Below are 21,622 nucleotides of genomic sequence, written 5' to 3'. Positions count from 1 at the left end.
ACAGGAGAAGAGTCTGCTGTGGGATTTTGCTATTCCACATGTGAAAGAAGGCAAATTATATAAGTTAGAAACATAGCGATTTTAGCGAGAGCTTGCGGATGGGCTGTGTGACATGATGAGCTCCTTCCCCCTTATTTTCAAATACAAATCAAATCAAGACAAGACAAGACATGACTGACTGACTGACTTTGTTTATATAAATTTCTGTATCAATATTTATATATGCATATATTTACATACATTTCCAACTTTTTAACTTTCACAATAAATGTGCTTTTCTGTTCTGCCTGCATTGGCTCTATTACATTTGACCTCTTTCACAGCAAACGCTGCTTCTGTCTGATCCCGCAGAATAGCACTCGCGACTTTAAAAGATGGCCTTTGTTGCCCACATCTTCCCTCGTGGCTTGTCTTACACCATGGGCTTCCTGTGTTTGGGAATTTACTGACTGCACACCCTGATTTTCAGTGCATTTCATGCAGTCGCACAGACTTCGTTCAATCAAAAATATATAGATTAAGAAACAATTATTTATTTATTTCAATCAAATCAAATTCAATTTTTTGCAAAAAAATTGTAAATGTATTTATTTTATTATTATAATAAATATATATATGTTTTAAATTGTCTTTTTGTCTGGGTTGGTTTTATTTCCCTCCCTCATTCCTGCTTGTCTATCACCTGTGGCTTCAACAACCGTCCCAGTCCCGCGTGCTCATGAGAACCGCGCTCATTCACGCACAACACAATTGCATTCAGGAATGATAGAAAATCCAATTTATTCTTCTGAAAGGGAACTGCTGTCCGTGAAGGGCAATTCTACAGCTGTGTAAGAGGGATGTGCTTCCTGTCCAGGATCATTCGGTGTCTGTTTCAACGGGATGGTTGTCAGTTCCGGTTCATCAATTGCCCCTTTAAAACGTATTTTCTCATTATCCGGATCATCCTGTACATTTAAAAAGGAGTGTGATTATCAGCTGTGATAACCGAATTGTTAAACTGTTGTGTTTCAAGATACATTGACGTTGCCTGTGTCCGTGTACATCCATATCGCAGCGCATCTGTTCATTACTCAAAATATGCTCATGTTTTCCGATATCCACTCCTTGATGAAACCCTTGTCCCAAATTTGCTCTCAATATAAAAAACAACAAATTATGCACCGACGGCAGCGACCGCGTGGCCTAAAGGATAAGGTGTCTGATTTCGATTGTAACTGTGATCTTATCAGATGATTGCAGGTTAGAGTCCGGCAGTGGTCAGCTATCGCGCTTTGTGAAATTTTATAATCTTTGTTTTGATTCTGCCTCAAAACCAACCATCTCGGACAGTCACTCACCTGAAGTAAAGGAAGGCTGTGTGCTTTATGAAGCTAATGGCACATTTTCATCACTGTCGATCTGGTTGCACGGGCAAAACAAGTGGTGAAGTAGATTTTCGTGCACATTATTTCTGTTTGAATGCAAAAAGTAGGGGATGGATGTCTGACTTTGCAGTAAATAGGAGACAAGGTGACTGACAGGTTGAAGCAATGGACTGCTGATCCAGTATGCCCCCAGCTTTGTCGTTATTGTGTTACACATTTTCCCCTAGTTTTTTTATACAATCACATTTATCCTCATTGCCAAATTCACCTTTTACTGAAAAGGATGCAGCTCGTTGATGAAGTAATGTCACAAAAAATAATCACTTCATCAAAGGGAAAACATTAGCAGAACGATGGAGAGGGGGACTCATGAAATCGTTCTCTGAGAGTCAGCACAGGCACGATGCGCCGAATAGCAAACTAACGTCAGAAACTGAGAGCTACGCTCCTCACTGTCGGCGGCTCGTTGGTCTAGGGGTATGATTCTCGCTTTGGGATTATAATAATTGAAATGCGAGAGGTCCCGGGTTCAAATCCCGGACGAGCCCTGCCAACCTTTTGTCAAAAAACGACTTCTCAGCCGGTCGACATGTGAGAAACTGACATGTTTCAAATTAAAACGTGTGATTGCACTCCGTTGTTCACACAGCGTACAAAAATCCTGGAGATTCCCAGGAGCAAAGTGAAACTCACCGAACTGAGTAAAGTTCATGTTTCTCAGATGTGCTCGGCTCTGCGTCTCATTGGACAACATAAACCCCGTTTTGATTCCGGCAAATACTTGATCAGTGTATCTTCCTTTCTGCACGCATGAGCTCACCTCCATAGGGATAAGCATACATTCAACGTCAATCTCAAATTCAACGTGAAACAGACTCTGCCCTGAATATGAGTGCGTCCTGTTTCTCTCGCGCTGAAAAGATGTGAGAAGCTGGCTTTGGATTTAGTCCCTTGGCTGCCGAATTTAAACCGTGCAGGAAATCAATCCGGGGTGGCCAAGCTGCCTGGTCTAATTAAAAGGCGTTCAAACCCTACATTCCAGGCAGGTTATAGTGTTCTGGCCTCAACATTCGGTTCAACGTATCGGATCATAAGCACCGCTCCCATTGTCTGCTAATGGTTCTGCTGTTCACACTAACACCTCCTCTGATCCATCCTTTGTTACTTTATTGCCCGCTTACCACTCACTTTGCGTTTTTGCATTGTGCCATTTATTATTCAATCACTCCTACGCTCCACTGTATCACAGGCATTCCCTTTTGTCCTTCCTCGCTGCCTATTTTTCCAGGCGCTATTTTCCAGGAAAAATCAGTAAACTTTACATTTTTCTTAAAATATCGGAAAGATCATCTGACTGAACGTGAGCCCGGGAAATTCATCCATAGAATGTTCACGGCCTGCTGAGTTTTACAGAATGCTTTGTTTTTGTTCATTGTGTTTCTGTATCCCTTTTAAGGTGATGTGCTGGTCTGCCCGGGGTCATTCTCTGTCTCTACAAAATGGTGTGCTATCAGTATCGGATCATTATCTATCTGTTTAAAAGGAATGTGCTGTCTGCCCCGGATTTCAAATTTCAAATTTCAAAAACTGCCTTTGGAGAGTGCAGAATTTTTAGTTTGTTGGTGTGTTTGTGTAAGTGAGAGAGTGCGTGGAAACGTTCTGCTCGATCTTACTGTGCATTTCATGTCATGGGAGGAAAAATGCATTACATGCAACTTGAAGCCACACTGATTTGATTCAACACGCATTCAGGGACTGACTGACAGGAGAAGAGTCTGCTGTGGGATTTTGCTATTCCACATGTGAAAGAAGGCAAATTATATAAGTTAGAAACATAGCGATTTTAGCGAGAGTTTGCGGATGGGCTGTGTGACATGATGAGCTCCTTCCCCCTTATTTTCAAATACAAATCAAATCAAGACAAGACAAGACATGACTGACTGACTGACTTTGTTTATATAAATTTCTGTATCAATATTTATATATGCATATATTTACATACATTCCCTACTTTTTAACTTTCACAATAAATGTGCTTTTCTGTTCTGCCTGCATTGGCTCTATTACATTTGACCTCTTTCACAGCACACGCTGCTTTTGTCTGATCCTGCAGAAAAGCACTCGCGACTTTAAAAGATGGCCTTTGTTTCCCACATCTTCCCTCGTGGCTTGTCTTACACCATGGGCTTACTGTGTTTGGGAATTTACTGACTGCACACCCTGATTTCCAGTGGATTTCATGCAGTCGCACAGACTTCTTTCAATCAAAAATATATAGATTAAGAAACAATTATTTATTTATTTCAATCAAATCAAATTCAATTTTTTGCAATAAAATTGTAAATTTATTTATTTTCTTATTATGATAAATATATATATGTTTTAAATTGTCTTTTTGTCTGGGTTGGTTTTATTTCCCTCCCTCTTTCCTGCTTGTCTATCACCTGTGGCTTCAACAACCGTCCCAGTCCCGCGTGCTCATGAGAACCGCGCTCATTCACGCACAACACAATTGCATTCAGGAATGAAAGAAATCCCACTTTATTCTTCTGAAAGGGAACTGCTGTCCGTGAAGGACAATTCTACAGCTGTGTAAGAGGGATGTGCTTCTGGTCCAGGATCATTCGGTGTCTGTTTCAACGGGATGGTTGTCAGTTCCGGTTCATCAATTTCCCCTTTAAAACGTATTTTCTCATTATCCGGATCATCCTGTACATTTAAAAAGGAGTGTGATTATCAGCTGTGATAACCGAATTGTTAAACTGTTGTGTTTCAAGCTACATTGACTTTGCCTGTGTCCGTGTACATCCATATCGCAGCGCATCTGTTCATTACTCAAAATATGCTCATGTTTTCCGATATCCACTCCTTGATGTAACCCTTGTCCCAAATTTGCTCTCAATATAAAAAACAACAAATTATGTACCGACTGTGGCGGCCGCGTGGACTAAAGGATAAGGTGTCTGATTTCGATTGTAACTGTGATCTTATCAGATGATTGCAAGTTCGAGACCGGCAGTGGTCAGCTATTGCGCTGCGTGAACTTTTATATTCTTTGTTTTGATTCTGCCTCAAAACCAACCATCTCGGACAGTCACTCACCTGAAGTAAAGGAAGGCTGTGTGCTTTAAGAAGCTAATGACACATTTTCATCACTGTCGATCTGGTTGCACGGGCAAAACAAGTGGTGAAGTAGACTTTCGTGCACATTATTTCTGTTTGAATGCAAAAAGTAGGGGATGGATGTCTGACTTTGCATTAAATCGGAGACAAGGTGACTGACAGGTTGAAGCAATGGACTGCTGATCCAGTATGCCCCCAGCTTTGTCGTTATTGTGTTAAACATTTTCCCCTAGTTTTTTTACACAATCACATTTATCCTCATTGATAAATTCACCTTTTACTGAAAAGGATGCAGCTCGTTGGTGAAGTAATGTAACAAAAAATAATCACTTCATCAAAGGGAAAACATTAGCAGAACGATGGAGAGGGGGACTCATGAAATCGGTCTCTGAGAGTCAGCACAGGCACGATGGGCCGAATAGCAAACTAACGTCAGAAACTGAGAGCGACGTTCCCCACTGTAGGCGGCTCGTTGGTCTAGGCTTGCGATTCTCACTTTGGGATTATAATAATTGAAATGCGAGAGGTCCCGAGTTCAAATCCCGGACGAGCCCTGCCAACTTTTTGTCAAAAAACGACTTCTCAGCCGGTCGACATGTGAGAAAACTGACATGTTTCAAATTAAAACGTGTGATTGCACTCCGTTGTTCACACAGCGTACAAAAATCCTGGAGATTCCCAGGAGCAAAGTGAAACTCACCGAACTGAGTAAACTTCATGTCTCTCAGATGTACTCGGCTCTGCGTCTCATTGGACAACATAAACCCCGGTTTGATTCCGGCAAATACTTGATCAGTGTATCTTCCTTTCTGCACGCATGAGCTCACCTCCATAGGGATAAGCATACATTCAACATCAATCTCAAATTCAACGTGAAACAGACTCTGCCCTGAATATGAGTGCGTCCTGTTTCTCTCGCGCTGAAAAGATGTGAGAAGCTGGCTTTGGATTTAGTCCCTTGGCTGCCGAATTTAAACCGTGCAGGAAATCAATCCGGGGTGGCCAAGCTGCCTGGTCTAATTAAAAGGCGTTCAAACCCTACATTCCAGGCAGGTTATAGTGTTCTGGCCTCAACATTCGGTTCAACGTATCGGATCATAAGCACCGCTCCCATTGTCTGCTAATGGTTCTGCTGTTCACACTAACACCTCCTCTGATCCATCCTTTGTTACTTTATTGCCCGCTTACCACTCACTTTGCGTTTTTGCATTGTGCCATTTATTATTCAATCACTCCTACGCTCCACTGTATCACAGGCATTCCCTTTTGTCCTTCCTCGCTACCTATTTTTCCAGGCGCTATTTTCCAGGAAAAATCAGTAAACTTTACATTTTTCTTAAAATATCGGAATGATCATCTGACTGAACGTGAGCCCGGGAAATTCATCCATAGAATGTTCACGGCCTGCTGAGTTTTACAGAATGCTTTGTTTATGTTCATTGTGTTTCTGTATCCCTTTTAAGGTGATGTGCTGGTCTGCCCGGGGTCATTCTCTGTCTCTCCAAAATGGTGTGCTATCAGTATCGGATCATTATCTATCTGTTTAAAAGGAATGTGCTGTCTGCCCCGGATTTCAAATTTCAAATTTCAAAAACTGCCTTTGGAGAGTGCAGAATTTTTAGTTTGTTGGTGTGTTTGTGTAAGTGAGAGAGTGCGTGGAAACGTTCTGCTCGATCTTACTGTGCATTTCATGTCATGGGAGGAAAAATGCATTACATGCAACTTGAAGCCACACTGATTTGATTCAACACGCATTCAGGGACTGACTGACAGGAGAAGAGTCTGCTGTGGGATTTTGCTATTCCACATGTGAAAGAAGGCAAATTATATAAGTTAGAAACATAGAGATTTTAGCGAGAGCTTGCGGATGGGCTGTGTGACATGATGAGCTTCTTCCCCCTTATTTTCAAATACAAATCAAATCAAGACAAGACAAGACATGACTGACTGACTGACTTTGTTTATATAAATTTCTGTATCAATATTTATATATGCATATATTTACATACATTCCCTACTTTTTAACTTTCACAATAAATGTGCTTTTCTGTTCTGCCTGCATTGGCTCTATTACATTTGACCTCTTTCACAGCACACGCTGCTTCTGTCTGATCCTGCAGAAAAGCACTCGCGACTTTAAAAATGGCCTTTGTTTCCCACATCTTCCCTCGTGGCTTGTCTTACACCATGGGCTTACTGTGTTTGGGAATTTACTGACTGCACACCCTGATTTCCAGTGGATTTCATGCAGTCGCACAGACTTCTTTCAATCAAAAATATATAGATTAAGAAACAATTATTTATTTATTTCAATCAAATCAAATTCAATTTTTTGCAATAAAATTGTAAATTTATTTATTTTCTTATTATGATAAATATATATATGTTTTAAATTGTCTTTTTGTCTGGGTTGGTTTTATTTCCCTCCCTCTTTCCTGCTTGTCTATCACCTGTGGCTTCAACAACCGTCCCAGTCCCGCGTGCTCATGAGAACCGCGCTCATTCACGCACAACACAATTGCATTCAGGAATGAAAGAAATCCCACTTTATTCTTCTGAAAGGGAACTGCTGTCCGTGAAGGACAATTCTACAGCTGTGTAAGAGGGATGTGCTTCTGGTCCAGGATCATTCGGTGTCTGTTTCAACGGGATGGTTGTCAGTTCCGGTTCATCAATTGCCCCTTTAAAACGTATTTTCTCAATATCCGGATCATCCTGTACATTTAAAAAGGAGTGTGATTATCAGCTGTGATAACCGAATTGTTAAACTGTTGTGTTTCAAGCTGCATTGACTTTGCCTGTGTCCGTGTACATCCATATCGCAGCGCATCTGTTCATTACTCAAAATATGCTCATGTTTTCCGATATCCACTCCTTGATGTAACCCTTGTCCCAAATTTGCTCTCAATATAAAAAACAACAAATTATGTACCGACTGTGGCGGCCGCGTGGACTAAAGGATAAGGTGTCTGATTTCGATTGTAACTGTGATCTTATCAGATGATTGCAAGTTCGAGACCGGCAGTGGTCAGCTATTGCGCTGCGTGAACTTTTATATTCTTTGTTTTGATTCTGCCTCAAAACCAACCATCTCGGACAGTCACTCACCTGAAGTAAAGGAAGGCTGTGTGCTTTAAGAAGCTAATGACACATTTTCATCACTGTCGATCTGGTTGCACGGGCAAAACAAGTGGTGAAGTAGACTTTCGTGCACAATATTTCTGTTTGAATGCAAAAAGTAGGGGATGGATGTCTGACTTTGCATTAAATCGGAGACAAGGTGACTGACAAGTTGAAGCAATGGACTGCTGATCCAGTATGCCCCCAGCTTTGTCGTTATTGTGTTAAACATTTTCCCCTAGTTTTTTTACACAATCACATTTATCCTCATTGATAAATTCACCTTTTACTGAAAAGGATGCAGCTCGTTGGTGAAGTAATGTAACAAAAAATAATCACTTCATCAAAGGGAAAACATTAGCAGAACGATGGAGAGGGGGACTCATGAAATCGGTCTCTGAGAGTCAGCACAGGCACGATGGGCCGAATAGCAAACTAACGTCAGAAACTGAGAGCGACGTTCCCCACTGTCGGCGGCTCGTTGGTCTAGGGTTGCGATTCTCACTTTGGGATTATAATAATTGAAATGCGAGAGGTCCCGAGTTCAAATCCCGGACGAGCCCTGCCAACTTTTTGTCAAAAAACGACTTCTCAGCCGGTCGACATGTGAGAAAACTGACATGTTTCAAATTAAAACGTGTGATTGCACTCCGTTGTTCACACAGCGTACAAAAATCCTGGAGATTCCCAGGAGCAAAGTGAAACTCACCGAACTGAGTAAACTTCATGTCTCTCAGATGTACTCGGCTCTGCGTCTCATTGGACAACATAAACCCCGGTTTGATTCCGGCAAATACTTGATCAGTGTATCTTCCTTTCTGCACGCATGAGCTCACCTCCATAGGGATAAGCATACATTCAACATCAATCTCAAATTCAACGTGAAACAGACTCTGCCCTGAATATGAGTGCGTCCTGTTTCTCTCGCGCTGAAAAGATGTGAGAAGCTGGCTTTGGATTTAGTCCCTTGGCTGCCGAATTTAAACCGTGCAGGAAATCAATCCGGTGTGGCCAAGCTGCCTGGTCTAATTAAAAGGGGTTCAAACCCTACATTCCAAGCAGGTTATAGTGTTCTGGCCTCAACATTCGGTTCAACGTATCGGATCATAAGCACCGCTCCCATTGTCTGCTAATGGTTCTGCTGTTCACACCAACACCTCCTCTGATCCATCCTTTGTTACTTTATTGCCCGCTTACCACTCACTTTGCCTTTTCGCATTGAGCCATTTATTATTCAATCACTCCTACGCTCTACTGTATCACAGGCATTCCCTTTTGTCCTTCCTCGCTGCCTATTTTTCCAGGCGCTATTTTCCAGGAAAAATCTGTAAACTTTACATTTTTCTTAAAATATCGGAATGATCATCTGACTGAACGTGAGCCCGGGAAATTCATCCACAGAATGTTCACGGCCTGCTGAGTTTTACAGAATGCTTTGTTTTTGTTCATTGAGTTTCTGTATCCCTTTTAAGGTGAGGTGCTGGTCTGCCCGGGGTCATTCTCTGTCTCTCCAAAATGGTGTGCTATCAGTATCGGATCATTATCTATCTGTTTAAAAGGAATGTGCTGTCTGTCCCGGATTTCAAATTTCAAATTTCAAAAACTGCCTTTGGAGAGTGCAGAATTTTTAGTTTGTTGGTGTGTTTGTGTAAGTGAGAGAGTGCGTGGAAATGTTCAGCGCGATCTTACTGTGCATTTCATGTCATGGGAGGAAAAATGCATTACATGCAACTTGAAGCCACACTGATTTGATTCAACACGCATTCAGGGACTGACTGACAGGAGAAGAGACTGCTGTGGGATTTTGCTATTCTACATGTGAAAGAAGGCAAATTATATAAGTTAGAAACATAGCGATTTTAGCGAGAGCTTGCGGATGGGCTGTGTGACATGATGAGCTCCTTCCCCCTTATTTTCAAATACAAATCAAATCAAGACAAGACAAGACATGACTGACTGACTGACTTTGTTTATATAAATTTCTCTATCAATATTTATATATGCATATATTTACATACATTCCCTACTTTTTAACTTTCACAATAAATGTGCTTTTCTGTTCTGCCTGCATTGGCTCTATTACATTTGACCTCTTTCACAGCACATGCAGCTTCTGTCTGATCCTGCAGAAAAGCACTCGCGACTTTAAAAGATGGCCTTTGTTGCCCACATCTTCCCTCGTGGCTTGTCTTACACCATGGGCTTACTGTGTTTGGGAATTTACTGACTGCACACCCTGATTTCCAGTGCATTTCATGCAGTCGCACAGACTTCGTTCAATCAAAAATATATAGATTAAGAAACAATTATTTATTAATTTCAATCAAATCAAATTCAATTTTTTGCAATAAAATTGTAAATTTATTTATTTTCTTATTATAATAAATATATATATGTTTTAAATTGTCTTTTTGTCTGGGTTGGTTTTATTTCCCTCCCTCTTTCCTGCTTGTCTATCACCTGTGGCTTCAACAACCGTCCCAGTCCCGCGTGCTCATGAGAACCGCGCTCATTCACGCACAACACAATTGCATTCAGGAATGATAGAAATTCCAATTTATTCTTCTGAAAGGGAACTGCTGTCCGTGAAGGGCAATTCTACAGCTGTGTAAGAGGGATGTGCTTCCTGTCCAGGATCATTCGGTGTCTGTTTCAACGGGATGGTTGTCAGTTCCGGTTCATCAATTGCCCCTTTAAAACGTATTTTCTCATTATCCGGATCATCCTGTACATTTAAAAAGGAGTGTGATTATCAGCTGTGATAACCGAAATGTTAAACTGTTGTGTTTCAAGATACATTGACTTTGCCTGTGTCCGTGTACATCCATATCGCAGCGCATCTGTTCATTACTCAAAATATGCTCATGTTTTCCGATATCCACTCCTTGATGTAACCCTTGTCCCAAATTTGCTCTCAATATAAAAAACAACAAATTATGCACCGACGGTAGCGGCCGCGTGGCCTAAAGGATAAGGTGTCTGATTTCGATTGTAACTGTGATCTTATCAGATGATTGCAGGTTAGAGTCCGGCAGTGGTCAGCTATCGCGCTTTGTGAAATTTTATATTCTTTGTTTTGATTCTGCCTCAAAACCAACCATCTCGGACAGTCACTCACCTGAAGTAAAGGAAGGCTGTGTGCTTTAAGAAGCTAATGGCACATTTTCATCACTGTCGATCTGGTTGCACGGGCAAAACAAGTGGTGAAGTAGATTTTCGTGCACATTATTTCTGTCTGAATGCAAAAAGTAGGGGATGGATGTCTGACTTTGCAGTAAATAGGAGACAAGGGGACTGACAGGTTGAAGCAATGGACTGCTGATCCAGTATGCCCTAGCTTCGTCGTTATTGTGTTAAACATTTTCCCCTAGTTTTTTTATTCAATCACATTTATCCTCATTGTCAAATTCACCTTTTACTGAAAAGGATGCAGCTCGTTGGTGAAGTAATGTCACAAAAAATAATCACTTCATCAAAGGGAAAACATTAGCAGGACGATGGAGAGGGGGACTCATGAAATCGGTCTCTGAGAGTCAGCACAGGCACGATGGGCCGAATAGCAAACTTTCCTCAGAAACTGAGAGCTACGCTCCTCACTGTCGGCGGCTCGTTGGTCTAGGGGTATGATTCTCGCTTTGGGATTATAATAATTGAAATGCGAGAGGTCCCGGGTTCAAATCCCGGACTAGCCCTGCCAACCTTTTGTCAAAAAACGACTTCTCAGCCGGTCGACATGTGAGAAAACTGACTTGTTTCAAATTAAAACGTGTGATTGCACTCCGTTGTTCACACAGCGTCCAAAAATCCTGGAGATTCCCAGGAGCAAAGTGAAACTCACCGAACTGAGTAAAGTTCATGTTTCTCAGATGTGCTCGGCTCTGCGTCTCATTGGACAACATAAACCCCGTTTTGATTCCGGCAAATACTTGATCAGTGTATCTTCCTTTCTGCACGCATGAGCTCACCTCCATAGGGATAAGCATACATTCAACGCCAATCTCAAATTCAACGTGAAACAGACTCTGCCCTGAATATGAGTGCGTCCTGTTTCTCTCGCGCTGAAAAGATGTGAGAAGCTGGCCTTGGCTGCCGAATTTAAACCGTGCAGGAAATCAATCCGGGGTGGCCAAGCTGCCTGGTCTAATTAAAAGGCATTCAAACCCTACATTCCAGGCAGGTTATAGTGTTCTGCCCTCAACATTCGGTTCAACGTATCGGATCATAAGCACAGCTCCCATTGTCTGCTAATGGTTCTGCTGTTCACACTAACACCTCCTCTGGTCCATCCTTTGTTACTTTATTGCCCGCTTACCACTCACTTTGCCTTTTTGCATTGTGCCATTTATTATTCAATCACTCCTACGCTCCACTGTATCACAGGCATTCCATTTTGTCCTTCCTCGCTGCCTATTTTTCCAGGCGCTATTTTCCAGGGAAAATCTGTAAACTTTACATTTTTCTTAAAATATCGGAATGATCATCTGACTGAACGTGAGCCCGGGAAATTCATCCACAGAATGTTCACGGCCTGCTGAGTTTTACAGAATGCTTTGTTTTTGTTCATTGTGTTTCTGTATCCCTTTTAAGGTGATATGCTGGTCTGCCCGGGGTCATTCTCTGTCTCTCCAAAATGGTGTGCTATCAGTATCGGATCATTATCTATCTGTTTAAAAGGAATGTGCTGTCTGTCCCGGATTTCAAATTTCAAATTTCAAAAACTGCCTTTGGAGAGTGCAGAATTTTTAGTTTGTTGGTGTGTTTGTGTAAGTGAGAGAGTGCGTGGAAACGTTCTGCGCGATCTTACTGTGCATTTCATGTCATGTGAGGAAAAATGCATTACATGCAACTTGAAGCCACACTGATTTGATTCAACACGCATTCAGGGACTGACTGACAGGAGAAGAGTCTGCTGTGGGATTTTGCTATTCCACATGTGAAAGAAGGCAAATTATATAAGTTAGAAACATAGCGATTTTAGCGAGAGCTTGCGGATGGGCTGTGTGACATGATGAGCTCCTTCCCCCTTATTTTCAAATACAAATCAAATCAAGACAAGACAAGACATGACTGACTGACTGACTTTGTTTATATAAATTTCTGTATCAATATTTATATATGCATATATTTACATACATTCCCTACTTTTTAACTTTCACAATAAATGTGCTTTTCTGTTCTGCCTGCATTGGCTCTATTACATTTGACCTCTTTCACAGCACACGCAGCTTCTGTCTGATCGTGCAGAAAAGCACTCGCGACTTTAAAAGATGGCCTTTGTTTCCCACATCTTCCTTCGTGGCTTGTCTTACACCATGGGCTTACTGTGTTTGGGAATTTACTGACTGCACACCCTGATTTCCAGTGTATTTCATGCAGTCGCACAGACTTCGTTCAATCAAAAATATATAGATTAAGAAACAATTATTTATTTATTTCAATCAAATCAAATTCAATTTTTTGCAATAAAATTGTAAATTTATTTATTTTCTTATTATGATAAATATATATATGTTTTAAACTGTCTTTTTGTCTGGGTTGGTTTTATTCCCCTCCCTCTTTCCTGCTTGTCTATCACCTGTGGCTTCAACAACCGTCCCAGTCCCGCGTGCTCATGAGAACCGCGCTCATTCACGCACAACACAATTGCATTCAGGAATGATAGAAATTCCAATTTATTCTTCTGAAAGGGAACTGCTGTCCGTGAAGGGCAATTCTACAGCTGTGTAAGAGGGATGTGCTTCCTGTCCAGGATCATTCGGTGTCTGTTTCAACGGGATGGTTGTCAGTTCCGGTTCATCAATTGCCCCTTTAAAACGTATTTTCTCATTATCCGGATCATCCTGTACATTTAAAAAGGAGTGTGATTATCAGCTGTGATAACCGAATTGTTAAACTGTTGTGTTTCAAGATACATTGACTTTGCCTGTGTCCGTGTACATCCATATCGCAGCGCATCTGTTCATTACTCAAAATATGCTCATGTTTTCCGATATCCACTCCTTGATGTAACCCTTGTCCCAAATTTGCTCTCAATATAAAAAACAACAAATTATGCACCGACGGTAGCGACCGCGTGGCTTAAAGTATAAGGTGTCTGATTTTGATTGTAACTGTGATCTTATCAGATGATTGCAGGTTCGAGTCCGGCAATGGTCAGCTATCGCGCTTTGTGAAATGTTATATTCTTTGTTTTGATTCTGCCTCAAAACCAACCATCTCGGACAGTCACTCACTTGAAGTAAAGGAAGGCTGTGTGCTTTAAGAAGCTAATGGCACATTTTCATCACTGTCGATCTGGTTGCACGGGCAAAACAAGTGGTGCAGTAGATTTTCGTGCATATTATTTCTGTTTGAATGCAAAAAGTAGGGGATGGATGTCTGACTTTGCAGTCAATAGGAGACAAGGTGACTGACAGGTTGAAGCAATGGACTGCTGATCCAGTATGCCCCCAGCTTCGTCGTTATTGTGTTAAACATTTTCCTCTAGTTTTTTTATTCAATCACATTTATCCTCATTAGCAAATTCACCTTTTACTGAAAAGGATGCAGCTCGTTGATGAAGTAATGTCACAAAAAATAATCACTTCATCAACGGGAAAACATTAGCAGAACGATGGAGAGGGGGACTCACGAAATCGGTCTCTGAGAGTCAGCACAGACACGATGGGCCGAATAGCAAACTAACGTCAGAAACTGAGAGCTACGCTCTTCACTGTCGGCGGCTCGTTGCTCTAGGGGTATGATTCTCGCTTTGGGATTATAATAATTGAAATGCGAGAGGTCCCGGGTTCAAATCCCGGACGAGCCCTGCCAACCTTTTGTCAAAAAACGACTTCTCAGCCGGTCGACATGTGAGAAAACTGACATGTTTCAAATTAAAACGTGTGATTGCACTCCGTTGTTCACACAGCGTACAAAAATCCTGGAGGTTCCCAGGAGCAAAGTGAAACTCACCGAACTGAGTAAAGTTCATGTTTCTCAGATGTGCTCGGCTCTGTGTCTCATTGGACAACATAAACCCCGTTTTGATTCCGGCAAATACTTGATCAGTGTATCTTCCTTTCTGCACGCATGAGCTCACCTCCATAGGGATAAGCATACATTCAACGTCAATCTCAAATTCAACGTGAAACAGACTCTGCCCTGAATATGAGTGCGTCCTGTTTCTCTCGCGCTGAAAAGATGTGAGAAGCTGGCCTTGGCTGCCGAATTTAAACCGTGCAGGAAATCAATCCGGGGTGGCCAAGCTGCCTGGTCTAATTAAAAGGCATTCAAACCCTACATTCCAGGCAGGTTATAGTGTTCTGCCCTCAACATTCGGTTCAACGTATCGGATCATAAGCACCGCTCCCATTGTCTGCTAATGGTTCTGCTGTTCACACTAACACCTCCTCTGGTCCATCCTTTGTTACTTTATTGCCCGCTTACCACTCACTTTGCCTTTTTGCATTGTGCCATTTATTATTCAATCACTCCTACGCTCCACTGTATCACAGGCATTCCATTTTGTCCTTCCTCGCTGCCTATTTTTCCAGGCGCTATTTTCCAGGAAAAATCTGTAAACTTTACATTTTTCTTAAAATATCGGAATGATCATCTGACTGAACGTGAGCCCGGGAAATTCATCCACAGAATGTTCACGGCCTGCTGAGTTTTACAGAAAGCTTTGTTTTTGTTCATTGTGTTTCTGTATCCCTTTTAAGGTGATATGCTGGTCTGCCCGGGGTCATTCTCTGTCTCTCCAAAATGGTGTGCTATCAGTATCGGATCATTATCTATCTGTTTAAAAGGAATGTGCTGTCTGTCCCGGATTTCAAATTTCAAATTTCAAAAACTGCCTTTGTAGAGTGCAGAATTTTTAGTTTGTTGGTGTGTTTGTGTAAGTGAGAGAGTGCGTGGAAACGTTCTGCGCGATCTTACTGTGCATTTCATGTCATGTGAGGAAAAATGCATTACATGCAACTTGAAGCCACACTGATTTGATTCAACACGCATTCAGGGACTGACTGACAGGAGAAGAGTCTGCTGTGGGATTTTGCTATTCCACATGTGAAAGAAGGCAAATTATATAAGTTAGAAACATAGCGATTTTAGCGAGAGCTTGCGGATGGGCTGTGTGACATGATGAGCTCCTTCCCCCTTATTTTCAAATACAAATCAAATCAAGACAAGACAAGACATGACTGACTGACTGACTTTGTTTACATAAATTTCTTTATCAATATTTATATATGCATATATTTACATACATTCCCTACTTTTTAACTTTCACAATAAATGTGCTTTTCTGTTCTGCCTGCATTGGCTCTATTACATTTGACCTCTTTCACAGCACACGCAGCTTCTGTCTGATCGTGCAGAAAAGCACTCGCGACTTTAAAAGATGGCCTTTGTTTCCCACATCTTCCTTCGTGGCTTGTCTTACACCATGGGCTTACTGTGTTTGGGAATTTACTGATTGCACACGCTGATTTCCAGTGTATTTCATGCAGTCGCACAGACTTCGTTCAATCAAAAATATATAGATTAAGAAACAATTATTTATTTATTTCAATCAAATCAAATTCAATTTTTTGCAATAAAATTGTAAATTTATTTATTTTCTTATTATGATAAATATATATATGTTTTAAACTGTCTTTTTGTCTGGGTTGGTTTAATTTCCCTCCCTCTTTCCTGCTTGTCTATCACCTGTGGCTTCAACAACCGTCCCAGTCCCGCGTGCTCATGAGAACCGCGCTCATTCACGCACAACACAATTGCATTCAGGAATGATAGAAATTCCAATTTATTCTTCTGAAAGGGAACTGCTGTCCGTGAAGGGCAATTCTACAGCTGTGTAAGAGGGATGTGCTTCCTGTCCAGGATCATTCGGTGTCTGTTTCAACGGGATGGTTGTCAGTTCCGCTTCATCAATTGCCCCTTTAAAACGTATTTTCTCATTATCCCGATCATCCTGTACATTTAAAAAGGAGTGTGATTATCAGCTGTGATAACCGAATTGTTAAACTGTTGTGTTTCAAGATACATTGACTTTGCCTGTGTCCGTGTACATCCATATCGCAGCGCATCTGTTCATTACTCAAAATATGCTCATGTTTTTCGATATCCACTCCTTGATGTAACCCTTGTCCCAAATTTGCTCTCAATATAAAAAACAACAAATTATGCACCGACGGTAGCGACCGCGTGGCTTAAAGTATAAGGTGTCTGATTTCGATTGTAACTGTGATCTTATCAGATGATTGCAGGTTCGAGTCCGGCAATGGTCAGCTATCGCGCTTTGTGAAATGTTATATTCTTTGTTTTGATTCTGCCTCAAAAGCAACCATCTCGGACAGTCACTCACCTGAAGTAAAGGAAGGCTGTGTGCTTTAAGAAGCTAATGGCACATTTTCATCACTGTCGATCTGGTTGCACGGGCAAAACAAGTGGTGAAGTAGATTTTCGTGCATATTATTTCTGTTTGAATGCAAAAAGTAGGGGATGGATGTCTGACTTTGCAGTCAATAGGAGACAAGGTGACTGACAGGTTGAAGCAATGGACTGCTGATCCAGTATGCCCCCAGCTTCGTCGTTATTGTGTTAAACATTTTCCCCTAGTTTTTTTATTCAATCACATTTATCCTCATTGCCAAATTCACCTTTTACTGAAAAGGATGCAGCTCGTTGATGAAGTAATGTCACAAAAAATAATCACTTCATCAAAGGGAAAACATTAGCAGAACGATGGAGAGGGGGACTCACGAAATCGGTCTCTGAGAGTCAGCACAGACACGATGGGCCGAATAGCAAACTAACGTCAGAAACTGAGAGCTACGCTCCTCACTGTCGGCGGCTCGTTGGTCTAGGGGTATGATTCTCGCTTTGGGATTATAATAATTGAAATGCGAGAGGTCCCGGGTTCAAATCCCGGACGAGCCCTGCCAACCTTTTGTCAAAAAACGACATCTCAGCCGGTCGACATGTGAGAAAACTGACATGTTTCAAATTAAAACGTGTGATTGCACTCCGTTGTTCACACAGCGTACAAAAATCCTGGAGATTCCCAGGAGCAAAGTGAAACTCACCGAACTGAGTAAAGTTCATGTTTCTCAGATGTGCTCGGCTCTGTGTCTCATTGGACAACATAAACCCCGTTTTGATTCCGGCAAATACTTGATCAGTGTATCTTCCTTTCTGCACGCATGAGCTCACCTCCATAGGGATAAGCATACATTCAACGTCAATCTCAAATTCAACGTGAAACAGACTCTGCCCTGAATATGAGTGCGTCCTGTTTCTCTCGCGCTGAAAAGATGTGAGAAGCTGGCCTTGGCTGCCGAATTTAAACCGTGCAGGAAATCAATCCGGGGTGGCCAAGCTGCCTGGTCTAATTAAAAGGCATTCAAACCCTACATTCCAGGCAGGTTATAGTGTTCTGCCCTCAACATTCGGTTCAACGTATCGGATCATAAGCACAGCTCCCATTGTCTGCTAATGGTTCTGCTGTTCACACTAACACCTCCTCTGGTCCATCCTTTGTTACTTTATTGCCCGCTTACCACTCACTTTGCCTTTTTGCATTGTGCCATTTATTATTCAATCACTCCTACGCTCCACTGTATCACAGGCATTCCATTTTGTCCTTCCTCGCTGCCTATTTTTCCAGGCGCTATTTTCCAGGAAAAATCTGTAAACTTTACATTTTTCTTAAAATATCGGAATGATCATCTGACTAAACGTGAGCCCGGGAAATTCATCCACAGAATGTTCACGGCCTGCTGAGTTTTACAGAATGCTTTGTTTTTGTTCATTGTGTTTCTGTATCCCTTTTAAGGTGATATGCTCGTCTGCCCGGGGTCATTCTCTGTCTCTCCAAAATGGTGCGCTATCAGTATCGGATCATTATCTATCTGTTTAAAAGGAATGTGCTGTCTGTCCCGGATTTCAAATTTCAAATTTCAAAAACTGCCTTTGGAGAGTGCAGAATTTTTAGTTTGTTGGTGTGTTTGTGTAAGTGAGAGAGTGCGTGGTAACGTTCTGCGCGATCTTACTGTGCATTTCATGTCATGTGAGGAAAAATGCATTACATGCAACTTGAAGCCACACTGATTTGATTCAACACGCATTCAGGGACTGACTGACAGGAGAAGAGTCTGCTGTGGGATTTTGCTATTCCACATGTGAAAGAAGGCAAATTATATAAGTTAGAAACATAGCGATTTTAGCGAGAGCTTGCGGATGGGCTGTGTGACATGATGAGCTCCTTCCCCCTTATTTTCAAATACAAATCAAATCAAGACAAGACAAGACATGACTGACTGACTGACTTTGTTTATATAAATTTCTGTATCAATATTTATATATGCATATATTTACATACATTCCCTACTTTTTAACTTTCACAATAAATGTGCTTTTCTGTTCTGCCTGCATTGGCTCTATTACATTTGACCTCTTTCACAGCACACGCAGCTTCTGTCTGATCGTGCAGAAAAGCACTCGCGACTTTAAAAGATGGCCTTTGTTTCCCACATCTTCCTTCGTGGCTTGTCTTACACCATGGGCTTACTGTGTTTGGGAATTTACTGATTGCACACGCTGATTTCCAGTGTATTTCATGCAGTCGCACAGACTTCGTTCAATCAAAAATATATAGATTAAGAAACAATTATTTATTTATTTCAATCAAATCAAATTCAATTTTTTGCAATAAAATTGTAAATTTATTTATTTTCTTATTATGATAAATATATATATGTTTTAAACTGTCTTTTTGTCTGGGTTGGTTTAATTTCCCTCCCTCTTTCCTGCTTGTCTATCACCTGTGGCTTCAACAACCGTCCCAGTCCCGCGTGCTCATGAGAACCGCGCTCATTCACGCACAACACAATTGCATTCAGGAATGATAGAAATTCCAATTTATTCTTCTGAAAGGGAACTGCTGTCCGTGAAGGGCAATTCTACAGCTGTGTAAGAGGGATGTGCTTCCTGTCCAGCATCATTCGGTGTCTGTTTTAACGGGATGGTTGTCAGTTCCGGTTCATCAATTGTGCCTTTAAAACGTATTTTCTCATTATCCGGATCATCCTGTACATTTAAAAAGGAGTGTGATTATCAGCTGTGATAACCGAATTGTTAAACTGTTGTGTTTCAAGATACATTGACTTTGCCTGTGTCCGTGTACATCCATATCGCAGCGCATCTGTTCATTACTCAAAATATGCTCATGTTTTCCGATATCCACTCCTTGATGTAACCCTTGTCCCAAATTTGCTCTCAATATAAAAAACAACAAATTATGCACCGACGGTAGCGGCCGCGTGGCCTAAAGGATAAGGTGTCTGATTTCGATTGTAACTGTGATCTTATCAGATGATTGCAGGTTCGAGTCCGGCAGTGGTCAGCTATCGCGCTTTGTGAAATTTTATATTCTTTGTTTTGATTCTGCCTCAAAAGCAACCATCTCGGACAGTCACTCACCTGAAGTAAAGGAAGGCTGTGTGCTTTAAGAAGCTAATGGCACATTTTCATCACTGTCGATCTGGTTGCACGGGCAAAACAAGTGGTGAAGTAGATTTTCGTGCATATTATTTCTGTTTGAATGCAAAAAGTAGGGGATGGATGTCTGACTTTGCAGTCAATAGGAGACAAGGTGACTGACAGGTTGAAGCAATGGACTGCTGATCCAGTATGCCCCCAGCTTCGTCGTTATTGTGTTAAACATTTTCCCCTAGTTTTTTTATTCAATCACATTTATCCTCATTGCCAAATTCACCTTTTACTGAAAAGGATGCAGCTCGTTGATGAAGTAATGTCACAAAAAATAATCACTTCATCAAAGGGAAAACATTAGCAGAACGATGGAGAGGGGGACTCATGAAATCGGTCTCTGAGAGTCAGCACAGGCACGATGGGCCGAATAGCAAACTAACATCAGAAACTGAGAGCTACGCTCCTCACTGTCGGCGGCTCGTTGGTCTAGGGGTATGATTCTCGCTTTGGGATTGTAATAATTGAAATGCGAGAGGTCCCGGGTTCAAATCCCGGACGAGCCCTGCCAACCTTTTGTCAAAAAACGACTTCTCAGCCGGTCGACATGTGAGAAAACTGACATGTTTCAAATTAAAAGGTGTGATTGCACTCCGTTGTTCACACAGCGTCCAAAAATCCTGGAGATTCCCAGGAGCAAAGTGAAACTCACCGAACTGAGTAAAGTTCATGTTTCTCAGATGTGCTCGGCTCTGCGTCTCATTGGACAACATAAACCCCGTTTTGATTCCGGCAAATACTTGATCAGTGTATCTTCCTTTCTGCACGCATGAGCTCACCTCCATCGGGATAAGCATACATTCAACGTCAATTCAAATTCAACGTGAAACAGACTCTGCCCTGAATATGAGTGCGTCCTGTTTCTCTCGCGCTGAAAAGATGTGAGAAGCTGGCTTTGGATTTAGTCCCTTGGCTGCCGAATTTAAACCGTGCAGGAAATCGATCCGGGGTGGCCAAGCTGCCTGGTCTAATTAAAAGCCGTTCAAACCCTAGATTCCAGGCAGGTTATAGTGTTCTGGCCTCAACATTCGGTTCAACGTATCGGATCATAAGCACCGCTCCCATTGTCTGCTAATGGTTCTGCTGTTCACACGAACACCTCCTCTGGTCCATCCTTTGTTACTTTATTGCCCGCTTACCACTCACTTTGCCTTTTTGCATTGTGCCATTTATTATTCAATCACTCCTACGCTCCACTGTATCACAGGCATTCCCTTTTGTCCTTCCTCGCTGCCTATTTTTCCAGGCGCTATTTTCCAGGAAAAATCTGTAAACTTTACATTTTTCTTAAAATATCGGAATGATCATCTGACTGAACGTGAGCCCGGGAAATTCATCCACAGAATGTTCACGGCCTGCTGAGTTTTACAGAATGCTTTGTTTTTGTTCATTGTGTTTCTGTATCCCTTTTAAGGTGATGTGCTGGTCTGCCCGGGGTCATTCTCTGTCTCTCCAAAATGGTGTGCTATCAGTATCGG

At 41.7% G+C, this 21,622-nt stretch overlaps 4 non-coding genes across 4 annotated transcripts; all 4 read left to right on the top strand.

Annotated features, from left to right (window-relative positions):
• Positions 1–1,827: 1,827 nt before the first annotated feature.
• Positions 1,828–1,915, top strand: trnap-ugg (transfer RNA proline (anticodon UGG)). The gene is given in 2 exon segments: positions 1,828–1,863; positions 1,880–1,915. It is a non-coding gene; the product is annotated as a tRNA-Pro (tRNA).
• Positions 1,916–14,330: 12,415 nt separating this feature from the next.
• On the top strand, positions 14,331–14,418 carry trnap-ugg (transfer RNA proline (anticodon UGG)). The gene is given in 2 exon segments: positions 14,331–14,366; positions 14,383–14,418. It is a non-coding gene; the product is annotated as a tRNA-Pro (tRNA).
• Positions 14,419–17,446: 3,028 nt separating this feature from the next.
• On the top strand, positions 17,447–17,534 carry trnap-ugg (transfer RNA proline (anticodon UGG)). The gene is given in 2 exon segments: positions 17,447–17,482; positions 17,499–17,534. It is a non-coding gene; the product is annotated as a tRNA-Pro (tRNA).
• A 3,028-nt stretch (positions 17,535–20,562) lies between these two features.
• trnap-ugg (transfer RNA proline (anticodon UGG)) lies at positions 20,563–20,650 on the top strand. Its single transcript is given in 2 exon segments — positions 20,563–20,598; positions 20,615–20,650. It is a non-coding gene; the product is annotated as a tRNA-Pro (tRNA).
• Positions 20,651–21,622: the final 972 nt, after the last annotated feature.

Source organism: Pristiophorus japonicus, unplaced genomic scaffold (genome assembly GCF_044704955.1).
Source record: "Pristiophorus japonicus isolate sPriJap1 unplaced genomic scaffold, sPriJap1.hap1 HAP1_SCAFFOLD_312, whole genome shotgun sequence".
Lineage (NCBI taxonomy): Eukaryota > Metazoa > Chordata > Chondrichthyes > Pristiophoridae > Pristiophorus > Pristiophorus japonicus.
This window is presented reverse-complemented; position numbering and strand designations above follow the sequence as displayed.